The sequence below is a fragment of the Rhyacophila brunnea genome, unplaced genomic scaffold (genome assembly GCF_057557595.1).
Source record: "Rhyacophila brunnea isolate RB1 unplaced genomic scaffold, BYU_Rbru_1.0 scaffold_22, whole genome shotgun sequence".
In the NCBI taxonomy this organism is placed as follows: Eukaryota; Metazoa; Arthropoda; class Insecta; order Trichoptera; family Rhyacophilidae; genus Rhyacophila; species Rhyacophila brunnea.
Genome location: NW_028232882.1, coordinates 22,613,328 through 22,629,586, shown reverse-complemented (window position 1 = coordinate 22,629,586; position 16,259 = coordinate 22,613,328). Strand labels below are relative to the sequence as shown.

Sequence of the window (16,259 nt, the reverse complement as noted above, 5' to 3'; positions counted from 1 at the left end):
GGTATGGACCTAATAGGTTGAGCAAGTAGCTGACATCCATTTCTCGTAAAAACAAAAGGCTTCAAATTATTGGGTAAGTATATATATGCATTAAGAGCAAGTATTTTAATAAAAAAACAAACAAGTATTTTATTAAAAAAGTGGGAACTATTTAATATGAACAGCAAGTAAAAAATGATTATTGGTAAGTATTATAATATAACAATGGAAGTATTTAAATTATTATAGGGAATTATTTAAATAATTAATGGTAAGTATTAATATATATTTGTCAGAATAAAATCTATTTTGGACAGATTTTTTCTTTTACTGAAATAACTTATTTAGTAGCTTCCTTATTATGATAAATTTAGCAGGATAGTATTGTTCTTTCTATCTGGCTCTCCAGAACAGATTGTACTATTAGAATAGTATTTCTCTATTATTTCATGCCTTACGCCCATTCAGTGTAGCAGCATTTGTGTATCTATAAAATGGCTCAATGATGCAATGTCAGTCTCCTGAGCAAGCTTCTAGTGCTTTTAAGATACTATTTCATTTTAACTATCAGCTGTAACTTAACTGCACATTCCGAACCATCAGTTGTAGGTAGCTGTTCTTGATCAAATCGCACTTAGAAGATATATTATGTAACCTTACCTTGTGAGATAATTGTAGTGTCTATTATATATATTTTCAACTTTGCAATAATAACAAGACATACTTCAGACTTGTATAGTGTTTATTACATATTATTTTTAATACCAGAATTAAATAATAAGACAGACTTCAGTTGTTTACAATAAATACATTTCTTATGTTCATAAATTCACAATAATAATCAATGGTACCTAACAAACATATGACAGAATAAGACGTTTCCTTCAATTACGTATCAATTACATACAACATATTACTAAAAACGACCACTATCGATCAATGTGAATATATATAATAGTATATCTAAGTATTTTACTCAGCAATCAAAATAATTGACAACACGACACGTCGCTAGCAGGATGGTAAAAGAAAGAAAGAATTTGAAATTGAAAGGAGTGCGCAGGACAAGAACGGTTTGCTTGTAAACAAACAAACAGTGTCGCCAGGCTATTGAAAATTCTCGTTGGATTTCAAACATGTTTGATATTTTACTCTCCGAGTTGCCAGAATTCGTCCGTCAATCACTACGTAAATTCGATTTGTCATTAATACGCAATCATTCGGAACAAAACAAATTGTTATTGTTTTAAACATTTTTATTGATTAATTTGTTAATTCACACATTAGAAAATGAAATTCATAAAAGAAAACATTTGTTTTGTTTTTACTGTTATATTATTTTATGCAAGTCTACATATAAATAACACAAAATTTTAGGATTATTGGAAGACATTCCGATAATCGCAACATTTGACTTTTGACAGCTCGACTTTTTTATTCGTTCGTTGATCAGTATCAGAGAAAAGACAAATCGGACGATTTATTGTCCTCGGACTTTTGGCTCGCTAATGGAGCGCTGGCAATACATTTCATGGTCTTGTTTACATTACATACTATAATAAATTGACAATATTAAAATATTATCTGATTCTGCATTTACACTAATAGTAAAAATAATAATATACATATATAAATAATTAATATACTTAGGTACTTAAAATTAGTAATTTTAAAAGACGTCAAAAAAAACCTTTTTTGTAGTGATGAGTCCAAAACATGTGAAATTATAAAAAATCCACGAACCCTAACTAATTAATTTAGCATACAATTTTAATTGAGATAAATTTAATATCATACTATCAATTATTGTTGTTCCCAAACTGAGATTCATTTTTTTATAAAATTAGACAATAATATGTAATAAAAATGTAGGTACTTAGTTTAAAAACAATTATTAATATGATTTCTGTAATATTTGTAGTACCTACCTAGATTACCTATATTTTTGATCAATTATTAATTTAAGCTTTGAGGTTATTCACATTTATTGTGTGAAATGTCTATCTAGCTCTTTTTTCTGCACTTGTGCGACTTCTTAGTTGATCTTCTTTTAATAATAATGTAATCATAAATAGTTTGTTCTTACCGATATTCATGAATGCATAGACTAATATACTTTATATGCGATAATGGTAACCCTAAAATGCCGTACGCCCCATTGAATGTTTTTTACTTTTCATACTATCAAAATAATAATGGATGTTGGTTTTATCTATTGGCCCATGTCATTTAAATAATGATTATTTATTTTTACTACTGATTTTTTAATATTATTTCTTGCTGTACTAATATTTTACATTCAACATTAAAACTGGCGGACTTATACCGATACTTTGAAATAAATACTTACCATTCATTTAAAATTCTGACAGTTGTTATTTAAAAACTTTTCAAAATTGTCTATTAATACTTGCTTCAAAAATGCACGCCAAAACAAAATATGTTAATACAAACCTCTACTTTGTAGAGGCCATATATGAACTTATTAGGATCGGACATGGTCGGAAAAAGTGTTCTTTGATGAGTCATTAGTTATTGCTAATTATTGTGAGTAACTGTGTTAAGACGGTACTTCAGTGAAACGTCAAATAATTTTCAACTATAGGTGCGACGAAATTTTGGACTCGCTGGCAATCGGAGAGCGAACGTAGAGCTGCGAACACGTCAATTTGTTTCGTGATGGCGACGGGGGTATTAATTCTTAAATCGTGTAAAGATGGCTAAAAACGTTACCCATTTACTTGAAAAATAAAACATGAGAATGAATATATTATTATTGTTACTAATAGAACAATAAACAGAACATTAAATGGACGCATGTTGGATTTATATGACAAATTATATTTCGTTCGGCACGCGTCATTTGCACAAACAGCGCATCGCCTAGCCACGATCGTTTTAGACCATGCCTCAACTGAGGTATAGCCTTAACTGAAAAAGTAGAGTGTGAATTATTTATGTCAGCTCAACTGAGGTATAGCCTTAACCCAAATCGTTTCGGATATTGATATATTCCACTTGCGTGAAGAGTTTAGGCGAGTTTAGGTGGATGTTGTTTTAGAAACTATTAAATAAGAGTTTTTGATATACCTACGTATATGATTTTTTTTATGATGATTCTGTTTACTTTTGTCATTGCGCCATTTTTGTATAAATATTTGTAATACGTACCTAGTTAATTGTTTTTCCCCCATGTCATATTATGAACGTATTGAATTTACAGTTTTTATAACGTACATTGAAATATTTTATTTCCGATACAACAACTCACGATAAAGTGTGATACGGCTGACTGCACACGTAAAAATTTCCATACTCGCGTTCAAACATCTGAAACAATTCGCATGATCGATTAGCAACAGAGATAATGTTTAATTCACCTTGAGATACGTAATAAATTTTAATCAACTTTCGAAAAAACTATTTAATTAAAATCGATTTGCTTCAGACTGACAATAACCAGAAACCATTTTATATTTTGGAAATGATAAAACACTATACTGCTTTTGTTCACCCTAATGCGGCCTATATCGCCTAGTTGAGATGAGTTTGAATATTATAAAAAAGATCGATTCGATCCAAGTAATTAATACACAATCGACTCTGGAAAATATCGTATTTTTAAACAATATTGCGTGAATACCTACATGAGTTCCCATGCCCTCAGAAATTACCATTATAAATTATTCAATATGGCGCCTGAATAGTATCTAAAAGTCGCCCGCACTGTGTCTTAAGAGTGTTCAACCAACGTGTGCGTGTGAAACATGCACCCTTAATGTAAGAGAAATCAAAAACATACATGTAGCACAACGTGGCACTGTTGGGGATAACGCAGAAAAATCAACAAAAAAAAACAATGTACAGTCGAACTTGGTTATAACGAGGAAGATGGGACCGACTGAATTTGCTCGTTATAAGCGGTACTCGTTATATCACAGAATAGATATTTTTAAATGAGCGGTCATATAACAAAAAAAGTTGAAAATAAAAAATCTGAAAACCATCGTAAAAATCCCCGAAACACGCATGGCCGTCATAAACTACAAAAGAAGTTGTTTATTGTAATGAACGCTGGTAGGTACCTACGGACTTCACAAACCTTGGATTTTTCAACCATATGCGTGGATACTTTTTCATTATTGTCGGCGAAAACAACAATTAGGTAGGTAGATCATTAGACACTTAACTAGTGTCATAAACGTAATCCGTCCCCGGCGGCATCCTGTCCGATCGGATTTTATTGCTTAGGGTCGAAATGTTTTTAAACGATCGACACATTAACAGTATTTAGCTCAGTATATCCGATAAGTTGCTCGTTATAACATTGAATGTATGGAGAAAATTATAAACCAAAATGTCAACGAATGTTTCCTCATTATATCCGAGATCTCGCTATGTCCGAGATCGTAATAACCGAGTTCGACTGTATAAGGAAACAGACGAGAGTAGGTACGCGATGTGATAGAGGTCGCTAAAATCGGTGAGTGGACAACCACTGGACAAATGCCGCCATAAAGTGGTACCAAAGGGGAACTAAACGACCACAGAGAGACTATAAAATCCCGCTAGATAGAGGAACTCATAAAATTCGTTCGATGTACGTGGAAGCGAAGAACTAAGGACCGTGAAAATAGAGGGAGCTAACGAGGCCTTTATACAGCAGTGGATCGACCCCAACTGATGATGATGGTATACTAAGGCCATACCCGCCGGGAGTCCACGCATCGCATGCGTGGCGTGGCTTGTGCTGGATACGTAACAAAAAAAAATCCCAATCTTATTGTTTTACATATAATATCGATTAATGCAGAGTATTAGTTACTGCGGTTCGATTTTTTCACCATGACTGTGAGTAGGGATTGCAATACCGGTATTTAAAAACCGGTATTCAATTATTTATCGATACCGAAATACCGGTTTTAAAAATCCAAAATATCGGTATTTTCGGTATTAAGAAAGCATACACATTAATGTTTTTTGAAAATTAATTAAGTTTTTTTCATTACTTATATAAAGTACTTTTATTAATTTTAGTGTAAACCGCAAATATATTGACTGAAACCAACAAAAGTTAAATAATAATAAAACAAAATCCCTCTAATATACTTAAATTGTCGCGATGAATTAACATTCATATTTCGAAAAAGAAAACATTCGTGGCAAATATTTCCAATTATTCTATAATTACTATTGATCCAACATTGATAGTGCATCCAAAAAACGTTGAATTTGAGAGTGATTTTCCTGTATCTGGACTTATAGGATTTTTAAAAATTAGTAGTTCTAAAATATTATGTTCCATACATATTTATAAAGGTCAATAAGGTAGGTTCTTTAGGTTGCTATAAAATAGTGTTTTCGATAGATTTTAATATCTATATTTATTGATAAGTACTTATTTTTCTCACTATAATATGTTTTGACGAATACCGGTATTCAATAAGAAATACCGAAATACCGGTATTGATATATTCATTCGGTATTGCAATCCCTAGCTGTGAGTGTAGAAGAAGAGGAAAAAGCATATGGTGTACCTACAGAAAATGATTAAAAGCTTTCGACGATCAACAATGAGTCAAGAGCGACTAAATAGACTGGCGAGACTTGCATGTTGGATTGCAGGTACTTTTGACACCGTAAAAGCTTTTGTTAAATATTGTTTTGTATCAATATTAAATACTGTAAACAAAAACTAACATTTTATATTAAATATCTTCCTCAGAGTTTTGAATTTTTAAGTTGAAAGCTCCGGGCCTAAGTTTTCTCTGGAAAGTCCTGGTAATACATGTATAAAACAACACTGGATAATATAAATAGGTTAATAATTTATAAGGTAATAACTCTGTTTCTAGTGTAATTTTTCAGTCATACACCCCGCAGTGAGGATGACAACATGGAAAAACCTGCGTGTCACGGAATTCCGATAGACAAGATTGCTATGTGCCTGATGACTAAATCGTCGATTCCAAAATCGATTAAATCGAGACGAAAAACGAGATTTCTTAAATAATTCCTCGCACATCACTAATAGAATATCATTACAATATAATATAAGTATATATACTTTATTATTAAACTGTATACACAGTTGTAGGGAATTCCCAGTATTCCAATGTTAAATTTCGATCCATTAAAAAAATGTTGCCTACTAAATTGAAAAATCAAGATTATTAAACAATAATTTAGATTGAGCGTAGGTAGGGATTGCAATACCGAATGAAAATACTAATACCGGTATTTCCTATTGAATACCGGTATTCGTGAAATATATGGAAAAGAACATAATATAGATAAATAATTACAAGATAAAAAGAACTTTTTATGTACAACGTTTTTAAATTTTCTGTTGAATTATTATGCTCAATATGCTCAATGAAGTAAATAAAAAAATAAAAAAACAAACAAACAAAAAAATATAGAAATACTGAAATGTCATTTTGATTTCCATAGTAACGCACATATATATTAATAATTTAGTTGCTAGGACCTCAGACGCCTTGCAACCAATAATAATGGATTGGATTACGGATTTCTTCCGAAATAACTTTTCATACAAAACAGAATTAACTGAAAATGAATTCAATTCTACTTAAAGATGGCTAAAAGTATTAAAAGAATGCATTGGCATCGTGTTCTGGTATATTCTAAAAGTTTCAAATGTCTAGCTAGTCGGGAAGTTAGTTAAAAATCGATTGCAAGATTTGTACCGGATAAACAACCACCGGACAAATAAGAATACGAGCTAATAAAAACGTTGTAATATGCATAAATCTCTCTAACATTTTATAGCAAATGCCATTGTTGGTCTCCAAGGGCGTTGGAGGGCAACGGAAGTAAACAAGACATCGCGTAATCCGTCATGCTACTTAAACCTTTTACGTTAATTAATACATTTTGTTTCCACTTTAAATACCGAATATATCGGTACTTATTATCTGATTATAAAACCGATATTTCGGTATCGAAAAATATTGGGATACCGGTATTGCAATCCCTAAGCGTATGGTCTTTCGACGGCGACTGACTTTCTATTAATGTTTGTATATTGCTATGTACGTACTTCGTACATATAAATATGTATACGCAATTAACACAGTTTTTAGGTTAAGTCTGTAACATAAATAAAACCACTTGTGAGTCGCGGACACTTATTTGGTATTCCGTTTGTATAAATTTCTTATTTGTGCCACAGTCACAAAAATTGGGTCATATACATGTCAACATGAAAAAGTGCTCAGCCACAGGCCATCCCCTGAGGTGCAGGGTGGAAAGTGGGCGGAAATGGACTATGTGGAAAGAAAACACAAATCGCTTTTTTGATACCTTGAACTATTGCATGAGTATATTAAGGGCGACCCACATCGAGGTGCATGTCGCGGACTATCACGTGAACTCACGGCGATAAAATGTCTATGGTTTCGTCATTTTGCAGAATATTTTGAACGTGCACTATCTCGTAAATTCACTGAATAATGACACTGATGAAGAGTGCCTACTATAATGTATTAGAAATTTGAATTATTATTAATTATTCAAGCTAATATCAATTAATTTTAACAGTTTCTACGTGTGCGTACGTTGAAATACATGCGGCATGACATTCATAGATAATAGAACACAGCCTGCAGACCATAGATAATAGACAACATTCTCATAGAAAATACATAGTGCCAACTGCTAAAAACAAAAAAGAACATCAGTATGACAGTTTGATGACCCCCACATCCTAAAACGGGCCCCAGGCCAGCATATTGAGCGGACCCCCTACCTATCGCTATGGTTAAAGGCAGCGTGACGCTCTACAGAAGCGTTTTCTAAATGGTGTTCCAGGTAAAATTAAGGGTATTCAGTGTATTTTTATGCGATTTTTGTATTTTTTAATAAATCCACTGGATTGTGAAGTTTTCGAATATCGACACACAATAATCTAAATTTGCATCACACAACCACATATTTTAAAATGTTAATATTCTTAAAGTAAAATAGCGCTGCAGGCGACTTTTTTATCATTAGAGAAAAATTGTGATGCGTGTTTATCTCACTTGTTATGTCGGCCCGCAACGACGGACCCCCTAGACCCCTCGGCTAGAGCCCTCTCAGCCCCCCCCCCCTCCTTGTGGGGGCCATATCCGATACGCTATATTCAATACGCTACGTTTTGATGCAGGGTTTTGAATATATAAGTATGCGAGTGTCCTACGAAAATGAAACACGCATTATGCACGTGCAATAGTGTATGTAATACACCAATATTAAATGAGCGTCAATGCATAAACCGAAAGCAGATGTCAGTATTCACCGTATTATTGATAGGTGTTTACGTTTATCCCGGTTATTCCGTGCTCGAGATCGGTTAACTGCTACTCCTTACCCGTTAGGTATTTCAGTTCCCATTGTTTCTGAGTTTCCTGTTTATTAGCCATCATCTACTGAGGATTAGAGCATTTCCATGAAACATATTCTCCACCAGCGGTGTTTTTAGGAACGTGGATATTCTCTGAGGCGCTGAAAAATTTGGAGACCCCCCCCCCCCGCGTTTTTTTTAGCATGCAGTGTAAACCACCACAAATACAAAATAGGAATAATACGATAGGTTACCGGGATTTTTAATGCTTCCGTTATTTTTTAAGCTAAGAAGGTACCTACTTGTAATATTTGTGTTCGTCTGATCGTTTGCCGCTCCTAAGCAACACATGATCTGCCCCGGATTTGTTTGTGTATACATATCTACTATCATCTCAAGTAGACGAATTACAAAATAAACTGCTTCTGTCATATTAATATTATGTATACGACAAACAATGTCATAGAACCCGGTCTTATATTATATTGTGTCGCAGATAAATGAGATGTTTTTGTTATTATTAGACTACTAGCTGACCCGGCAAACGTTGTTCTGCCATATAAATTATTTCTAGTGAATATTTTGGTTGTTAAATAAAAAATAACGAATGTATCGTAAGTGTGTGGGGATGGGATCTATGACAGAAAGAGAAATAGAGCGCTGTAGACGATGACCGCCGATAAAAACAAAATAGCATCAACCATTCATTTTCTCAATTCAAAATGAGTAATGATGTTCATAATGAATGAATTACCTGTGACAGGATCTCGTTTTTTAATGTTTATGCAATATCCGTCTTGTCCCTTCCAGAAAATTAGCGGATATTGGAGAGCGTCGTATGAACGGTGTGTGTCAGCGATGAACTCCAGATTATTGTTTCTTCTTTGAATCACGATTTCTCGCGTCGATGTGCAGTCGCCAACCACGATTCCAGCAATGTCGTCAACAACATGCGCATTGAATCGACGCACGTGCTCTCCAGCTGGTGTTTTATCAGGATTGATGACAATAGCATGATTGTCACTTTGCAATTCGTGCATGTGTGCTTTGAAGAATTTCAATAATTCATTGTGCTCATTCAACAGGGCGTGTAGTTCGCCGACGATGCGCCTGGCATTAGGCGAATTGAGGCTATTGTAGCCACAACGTGCATCCACATGATTGATGTCCTCACCTCTCATGAAGTAGATTTGTAAAAATGTATGTGGTTCGTTTGGCATTGGCAGCAATGAGCCTACTTTGTGGTATTTGGCCTTTGATTTTGAACGTAGAATGGAATTGTTGACCATTTGCCGCAATATTGTGAACTATTTCTGTTGCTCCGAACGAAGTCATTTGGAAGCATGGATTGAAAGTGCGAATGGACTTCAGGAACAGGTTTGAATCTGGAACCGTGCCGATGAGCAAGCCGTTCAATGGTTCTGGTGGTATCTCAATTTCTGGTAGTTGCACTTTTCCTGATGCGCAACACATCCCGGCTGACTCATGTTTGAATTTGAGCGCATGACAATGGGGGCATTCTTTGTCCATAGCATCAATCAGCACTTTCGGATGAGCGGAATATTCAATATCTGGCTCGTACTCGAATGCGAAACGAAGGAACGAAGCGGATGTAAATATTCGATGTACTTGTTGGCGTTGTCGGTCATTTGCTCTGCGTGTGTTAACTACGAACCGGCGCGCTTGGCTCCGTTCCAATTGTCGTTGTTGATTTCGTTCAGCTCGTGCCTCTTGTGATTGGGGTGCACGCAATTGCGACATGCTTACACGCACGTTTTTGTTATCTTGTTGGATTTGCTCGTCTGTTCTTTCTGCTCTACTATTTCGCATGTTTGTTGCTTTACACTTTTTGTTTGTTTGTTTGTAATACACGCACATAAAAATAGATAAATTAAAATAAATCGTACACAATTTTGCACGCACTGCGTTGTGATATGCCGAATGAAATGTCAAAATGACGCGACGCTTCTCTTGAATTCTTCTCGGACGTAGTTCCATCTGTCATTCAACAACATAAATAATTTCGTTTTGTTTGAAATACGAACGACGATTAAATTTGTTCATACAAAAATAATAAAATCGCGATTAAAAAATGGGAGGGTGGGGGTAGGAGGGTGAAAATTTGGGGTTATAGGTATTTTTTATGCCAAATAATTAAAAAAAATACAAAAAAAAATTGTCAAAAAAATAAAAGAAAATTTTTCTGGATAGAGATACCCTAATCACCTAGCGGTATGAAATATACTTGTTGACCTATCCTCATACCTAACAAATATATATAAAAAAAATTATAAAAATCGGTCGAGCCATTTCGGAGGAGTTCGACCACAAACATCGTGACACGAGATTTTTATATATATTACTAGCTGAAGTACCCGGCTTCGCACGGGGTCGCTTCGTGGTTATATTTATCTTAGATATTTGAAAAATAATAAGAGGTAATTATTTCTTTAATATTAAATATCTGTGTAATACAATATGGCAATATGAAAATAATTATAATAGGAGTAAAGGTCAAACATAAGAACACTAAATTAATATCGAATCCAAAATATGAAAACGTTATTAATGTTATAAATATGTAGTAAAAAAAAAAACAAAATTGGATGGAACAAACAAACAACAAACTCTGTATGTTATATAATAATAATTTAGAAACCGCACACAACTGACAAAAGTTTCATCGCAATCGGATGAATGGTATAGGAACGCATACGAATAGTATAGGAAGATGATTTTATAATTCAGAAACCTTCGTGGGCATGCGCATGACAACTCACCAAAGTTTCATTGCAATCGGATTAATGGTATAGGAACGCATACGAATAGAAGAAGAAGAAGATGGTTGTACTAATTCAAAAACCTTCGCGGGCTTGCGCACAACAACTGGTCAAAATTTCATCACAATCGGATGAATGGCATAAGAACGCATACAAATAGAAGAAGAAAAAGATGATTGTAGTAATTCAGAAACCTTTGCGGGCAAGGGCACAACAACTCACCAAAGTTTCATTGCAATCGGATGAATGGTATAGGAACGCATACGAATAGAAGAAGAAGAAAATGGTTGTACTAATTCAAAACTCTTCGCGGGCGTGCTCACAACAACTGGTCAAAATTTCATCGCAATCGGATGAATGGTATAAGAACGCATACAAATAGAAGAAGATAGAATAGAAGAAAAAGAAAATAGTTGTAACAATTCAGAGACCTTTGCGGCGTGAGCACAACAGTTGATCAAAATTTCATTGCAATCGGATGAATGGTATAGGAACGCATACGAATAGAAGATAGAATAGAAGAAGAAGATGGTTGTACCAATTCAGAAACCTTCGTGGGTGTTGGCACAATTACTGACGAAAAATTTGTTGCAATCGGATGAATGGAATAGAAACGCATACGAATAGAAGAATATAGAATAGAAGAAGAAGAAGATAGTTGTACTAATTCAAAAACCATTGCGGGTGTTACCACAACAACTGACGAAGGTTTCATCGCAATCGGATAAATGGTATAGGGACCATACGAATAAAAGAAGATAGAATGAAGAAGAAGAAGAAGAAGATGGTTGTACTAATTCAGAAACCTTCACGGGTGTAGGCACAATTACTAACGAACATTTTATTGCAATCGGATGAATAGAATAGGAACGCATACGAATAGAAGAATATAGAATAGAAGAAGAAGAAGATGGTTGTACTAATTAAAAAACCATTGCGGGTGTTACCACAATAACTGATGAAGGTTTCATTGCAATCGGATGAATGGTATAGGGACCATACGAATAAAAGAAGATAGAATGAAGAAGAAGAAGAAGATAGTTGTACTAATTCAGAAACCTTTGCGGGTGTTGGCACAATTACTGACGAAAATTTTATTGCAATCGGATGAATGGAATAGGAACGCATACGAATAGAAGAATATAGAATAGAAGAAGAAGAAGAAGATGGTTGTACTAATTCAAAAACCATTGCGGGTGTTACCACAACAACTGATGAAGGTTTCATCGCAATCGGATAAATGGTATATGGACCATACGAATAAAAGAAGATAGAATGAAGAAGAAGAAGAAGATGATGGTTGTACTAATTCAGAAACCTTCACGGGTGTGCATACAACCACTTACCAAAATTTTTAATTTTTAATTTTTAATTTTTAAAAAAAACTATAGGAACCATACGAATAAAAGAAAATATAATGAAGAAGAAGAAGAAGATGATGATTTTTCACTTACCAAAATTTCATTGCAATCGGATGAATGGTATAGGAACGCATACGGGACAGACACACAGACAGACAGACATACAGACAGACAGACATTCATTTTTATATATTAGTATAGCCTATACTCTTCCCGCAAGTGCAAGCAATAAGTTTACAAAGTTTTATCGCAATCGGATGAACGGTATGGCTGCGCATTAAATACGAACAAACAAACAAACAAACACACAAACACACAAACACACAAATATTAATTTTTATATATTAGATAGAGATTTCTAACTTGGAGCGGATTATTTATTCGCACACGTGCGTACCTCGCGCCGGCCCTAACTAAAAATATAAATAAACACGACGAAATGTCAATATCAATTATGATAATCAATTATCTTGGAATGATAATAATTGATCAATTGAAAACAAGACCTCATTTACAGAATATTGGAAAACAATTATTATAATATGTAGAATTTACATTTGCATATTTTTAAGCCTTGGAAATCTATTTGCTCAACTTGGTCACAGGTGAACTTTTAATCCTACAACCATTAGCTCCTCAATTATTTCTTTTAAAATTTATAGAGCAATTATAAAAATACATACATATATGTGCTAGTAGGTATATTCTATACACAAGGCGGCTATCGACAGCAGTTCATCAAATTTATGTATTGAGGTCATTGATATACTACTAGATGAGGAGTTCCCATACAAGTGTCATTTTAAAAATGTACCACAAAAGAAGATATTACGAATATCGTCTTATAATATTTCGTTGTAGGTATAATGCGTTAAGACCGTTAACATGGATTCCCGAATTTCACCCGTATTGCCCTGGCTGTAAAACTAAATTTGCGTTCTTGGAATAGTGACCCTAAGTGCAAGAACGTAGTGGTCGCGCGGGGGCGGCGCGGCGGCGTCTTGCGAAACTCAAACGTATAATCGTGTGTAAAATGTTCGTAGACAGTGTCTTGTTTGGGGCATAATACACACGGTTATAAGTTTGAGTTTTGCAAGACGCCGCCGCGCCGCGCCCGCCAAATGACTACGGCCGAGCACTAAGGGTGCTGCAACCCAAAGCTTGCAAGCTACCAAAAATTCATGTCTGAGCGGACAGAGCAAGTCGTCATGCGCTGACTATTAGTTAGAGTAAGATGCAAGCTAGATCGGGCTTACTCATAATTATTGCCAGGTCGTTTTCGAGACAAATATTAAGTTAGCTTATATCGAGTTAAGTCCGCTGATATTAAAGCAGTAAATTGTAACACTGGCCGAGTCGCTGAAAATCGGGCGTCATTTTAAGAAGCATATGATTCATCCAGTAGTATATCAATGATTGAGGTACACCCGATCCTCTCTTTGCACGGGTGATACGTTCCAAATATTACCGTGCAAAACAAAACCAGGTAAAAAAATTTAAGGTGCCCACACAAAAATGGTAGATAGGTTCCATTACAATCAACTCAAAATACGAAATTCTTGAACTCAAAAATAAGCCGAATTTATTTATTATTTATACATAAAAATACATAGTTTTCGATTTAAATTGAATTTAGCAAAGAGAAATATATTTATACAGTGTCGCTATTTAATAATAAACGTGCCCGTTTACTGCTGTTTTTCGCTGGCGAAAAATCACTCATCGCTGGAAAGATTTAATGATGCTGACGCCGAAGCACGCACCGCGTCTCTCGTATCGAACCCGAAGTGACTGACTAGTAGCGCCATGTATGTACGTATGTATGTCTAGGCGGCATCCGGTGACAACATAAGTATGCACTAGTGGCGTGCGGTCAATTGCAACGCAAGTTTTTGATAAATATGTACATAGATACGTATTTTTATTCTTTTAATTTTTTTAAACCGAGTTAAAGCAAAAAAATCAGTGTAAATAAAAAATAACCGGTACTTTTTTTAAACCGTGTTATTTCGAAACCGTGCAAAAAAAGCCGTGCAAAAAGAGAACGGGTGTATATAAAACCAGCACTGTTAATTTGAAATTGGTTTCATTTCGTGGACATGCTTAATTCTCAGTATATGGTGTGTGCTTCGATTTAAGATTTTTTTTGTGTATTTGTCTGTCTAAGATAGTCGAAATTAAATTATAAAGTACCTAAGTACTTGAAACTAATAATGTAATGGGACAACATTATGTCTGCTTGCAGGGGCGGCTCTACCATAAGAGGGACCATCCCCACATCGTTATCATGGGGAAAGTGCGTAAAAAACGTCCGAAATTTTTATCATTATCATAATATACCTACTTAATTAAATGATTAAATGAATTATTTAATTTATTTCATCTATCTACACCCGTCGCAATTTTAGAGAGATGTTTATTATTATTATATAAATAAATAAAGAAATAATTGTTTATTATGTAATAACATAATAATGATTACGCGGTATTAAAATAATCTATTAAATTAAATACGCTCTATTTCACGGTGACACCTATGTTCAAGTAAAGAAAGCTATGGCGTCTATTTTTCGCTGATGGGGTCACTCAGTCCCATCCCGTTGCTGCGATACTGATCTCTTTCTACAAAGTATGTGAATGCATTAACGTTATTATACGCATACTAGGGACCGAATAGAAGGACCCCATAGGTGAGTAAAAACGCTCGTTGTATGTTGTTGTTCAAAACTGATGATGGTAAATCTATAATAATTATTATTATTAATTAAGTTTATATTTTTAAGCATGATTTTTAGATGTGATTAAGTAACGACTCAGATAATCATATTATTTATTCTGAAAAATTACTCATTTCATCATTAATAAAATCATATTATTATAAGTAGCTTCGTTTATAATGTAACTACCTATAATAATATGATAATGTAGGTAGGTACATACTTGTACATATATTTGATAATTAATGACTAAACCCCACCACTTAGAAAGTCGACGAGCCGCCACTGTCTGCTTGCCTAGGGACGTCACTGATTACGATTGTTTAATAATTGATCAAAGAAACACGTGTAAGTAGGTGCATATATTATAATATTATATTATGAAGCAGAGATGAATAAATGAAGGAAAATTAGACACATGCGATACCTAATATATTATGATGTCTAGTAAGTATTTTTTTTAAATAAAATTCGGAGTCAAATTCTTACGTAAATAAACAGAAAGCAATAATATAGGATGAATTTTAATGTCATGAATAATTAATTATTGATATTTGCTTACAGCTCTAGCAGATAAGTCTACAAACAATATACTACACCTATATATTAACCATACCAGTTTCTCTTTTGTGACAGTTATGTTATGATAATAATGTACTTTATGAGTAATAAAAGTACATTGCACAAATTTTCAATAGGTACTTAAATAATATAATCCTTTATAAATAATAATGTAGAAATTATTACACTTACCGGAAAACAAAAACAGCCTTGAAGACTGCTAGAAAACGCTCCCGACCATATCGGGAACGCGAAATTCACAAATATAAATATTATGTCAGAAAACAGAATATCAAGGGCTTTTTAATTCAACACAAAAACTAAAAGGGATCACTTTGGCACTCTCCTATATAAAAGCGTGTCTCTCTATATTATGTCTCACAGATTGTCATTCGAATCGCGACTATTAATTTAATGATACATTGAGATATATTAAATTTGGCAAAACATCGACTTTATTGAATACAAAAGGTCTCCGAAAGTGAAAATATCGCGAATCTCTGCAACAAAGCAG

The 16,259-nt window shown here is 34.1% G+C and overlaps 1 protein-coding gene across 1 annotated transcript in view; it reads right to left on the bottom strand.

Moving 5' to 3' along the window:
* The window catches only part of LOC147070221 (uncharacterized), a 189,627-nt gene extending 173,378 nt beyond the window's left edge, over nucleotides 1–16,249 (bottom strand). The window contains exon 1 of the mRNA XM_085949700.1: nucleotides 15,938–16,249. The gene's annotated coding sequence lies outside the window, so the exon portion shown is untranslated. The remainder of the gene's footprint in view (nucleotides 1–15,937) is intronic.
* Nucleotides 16,250–16,259: the final 10 nt, after the last annotated feature.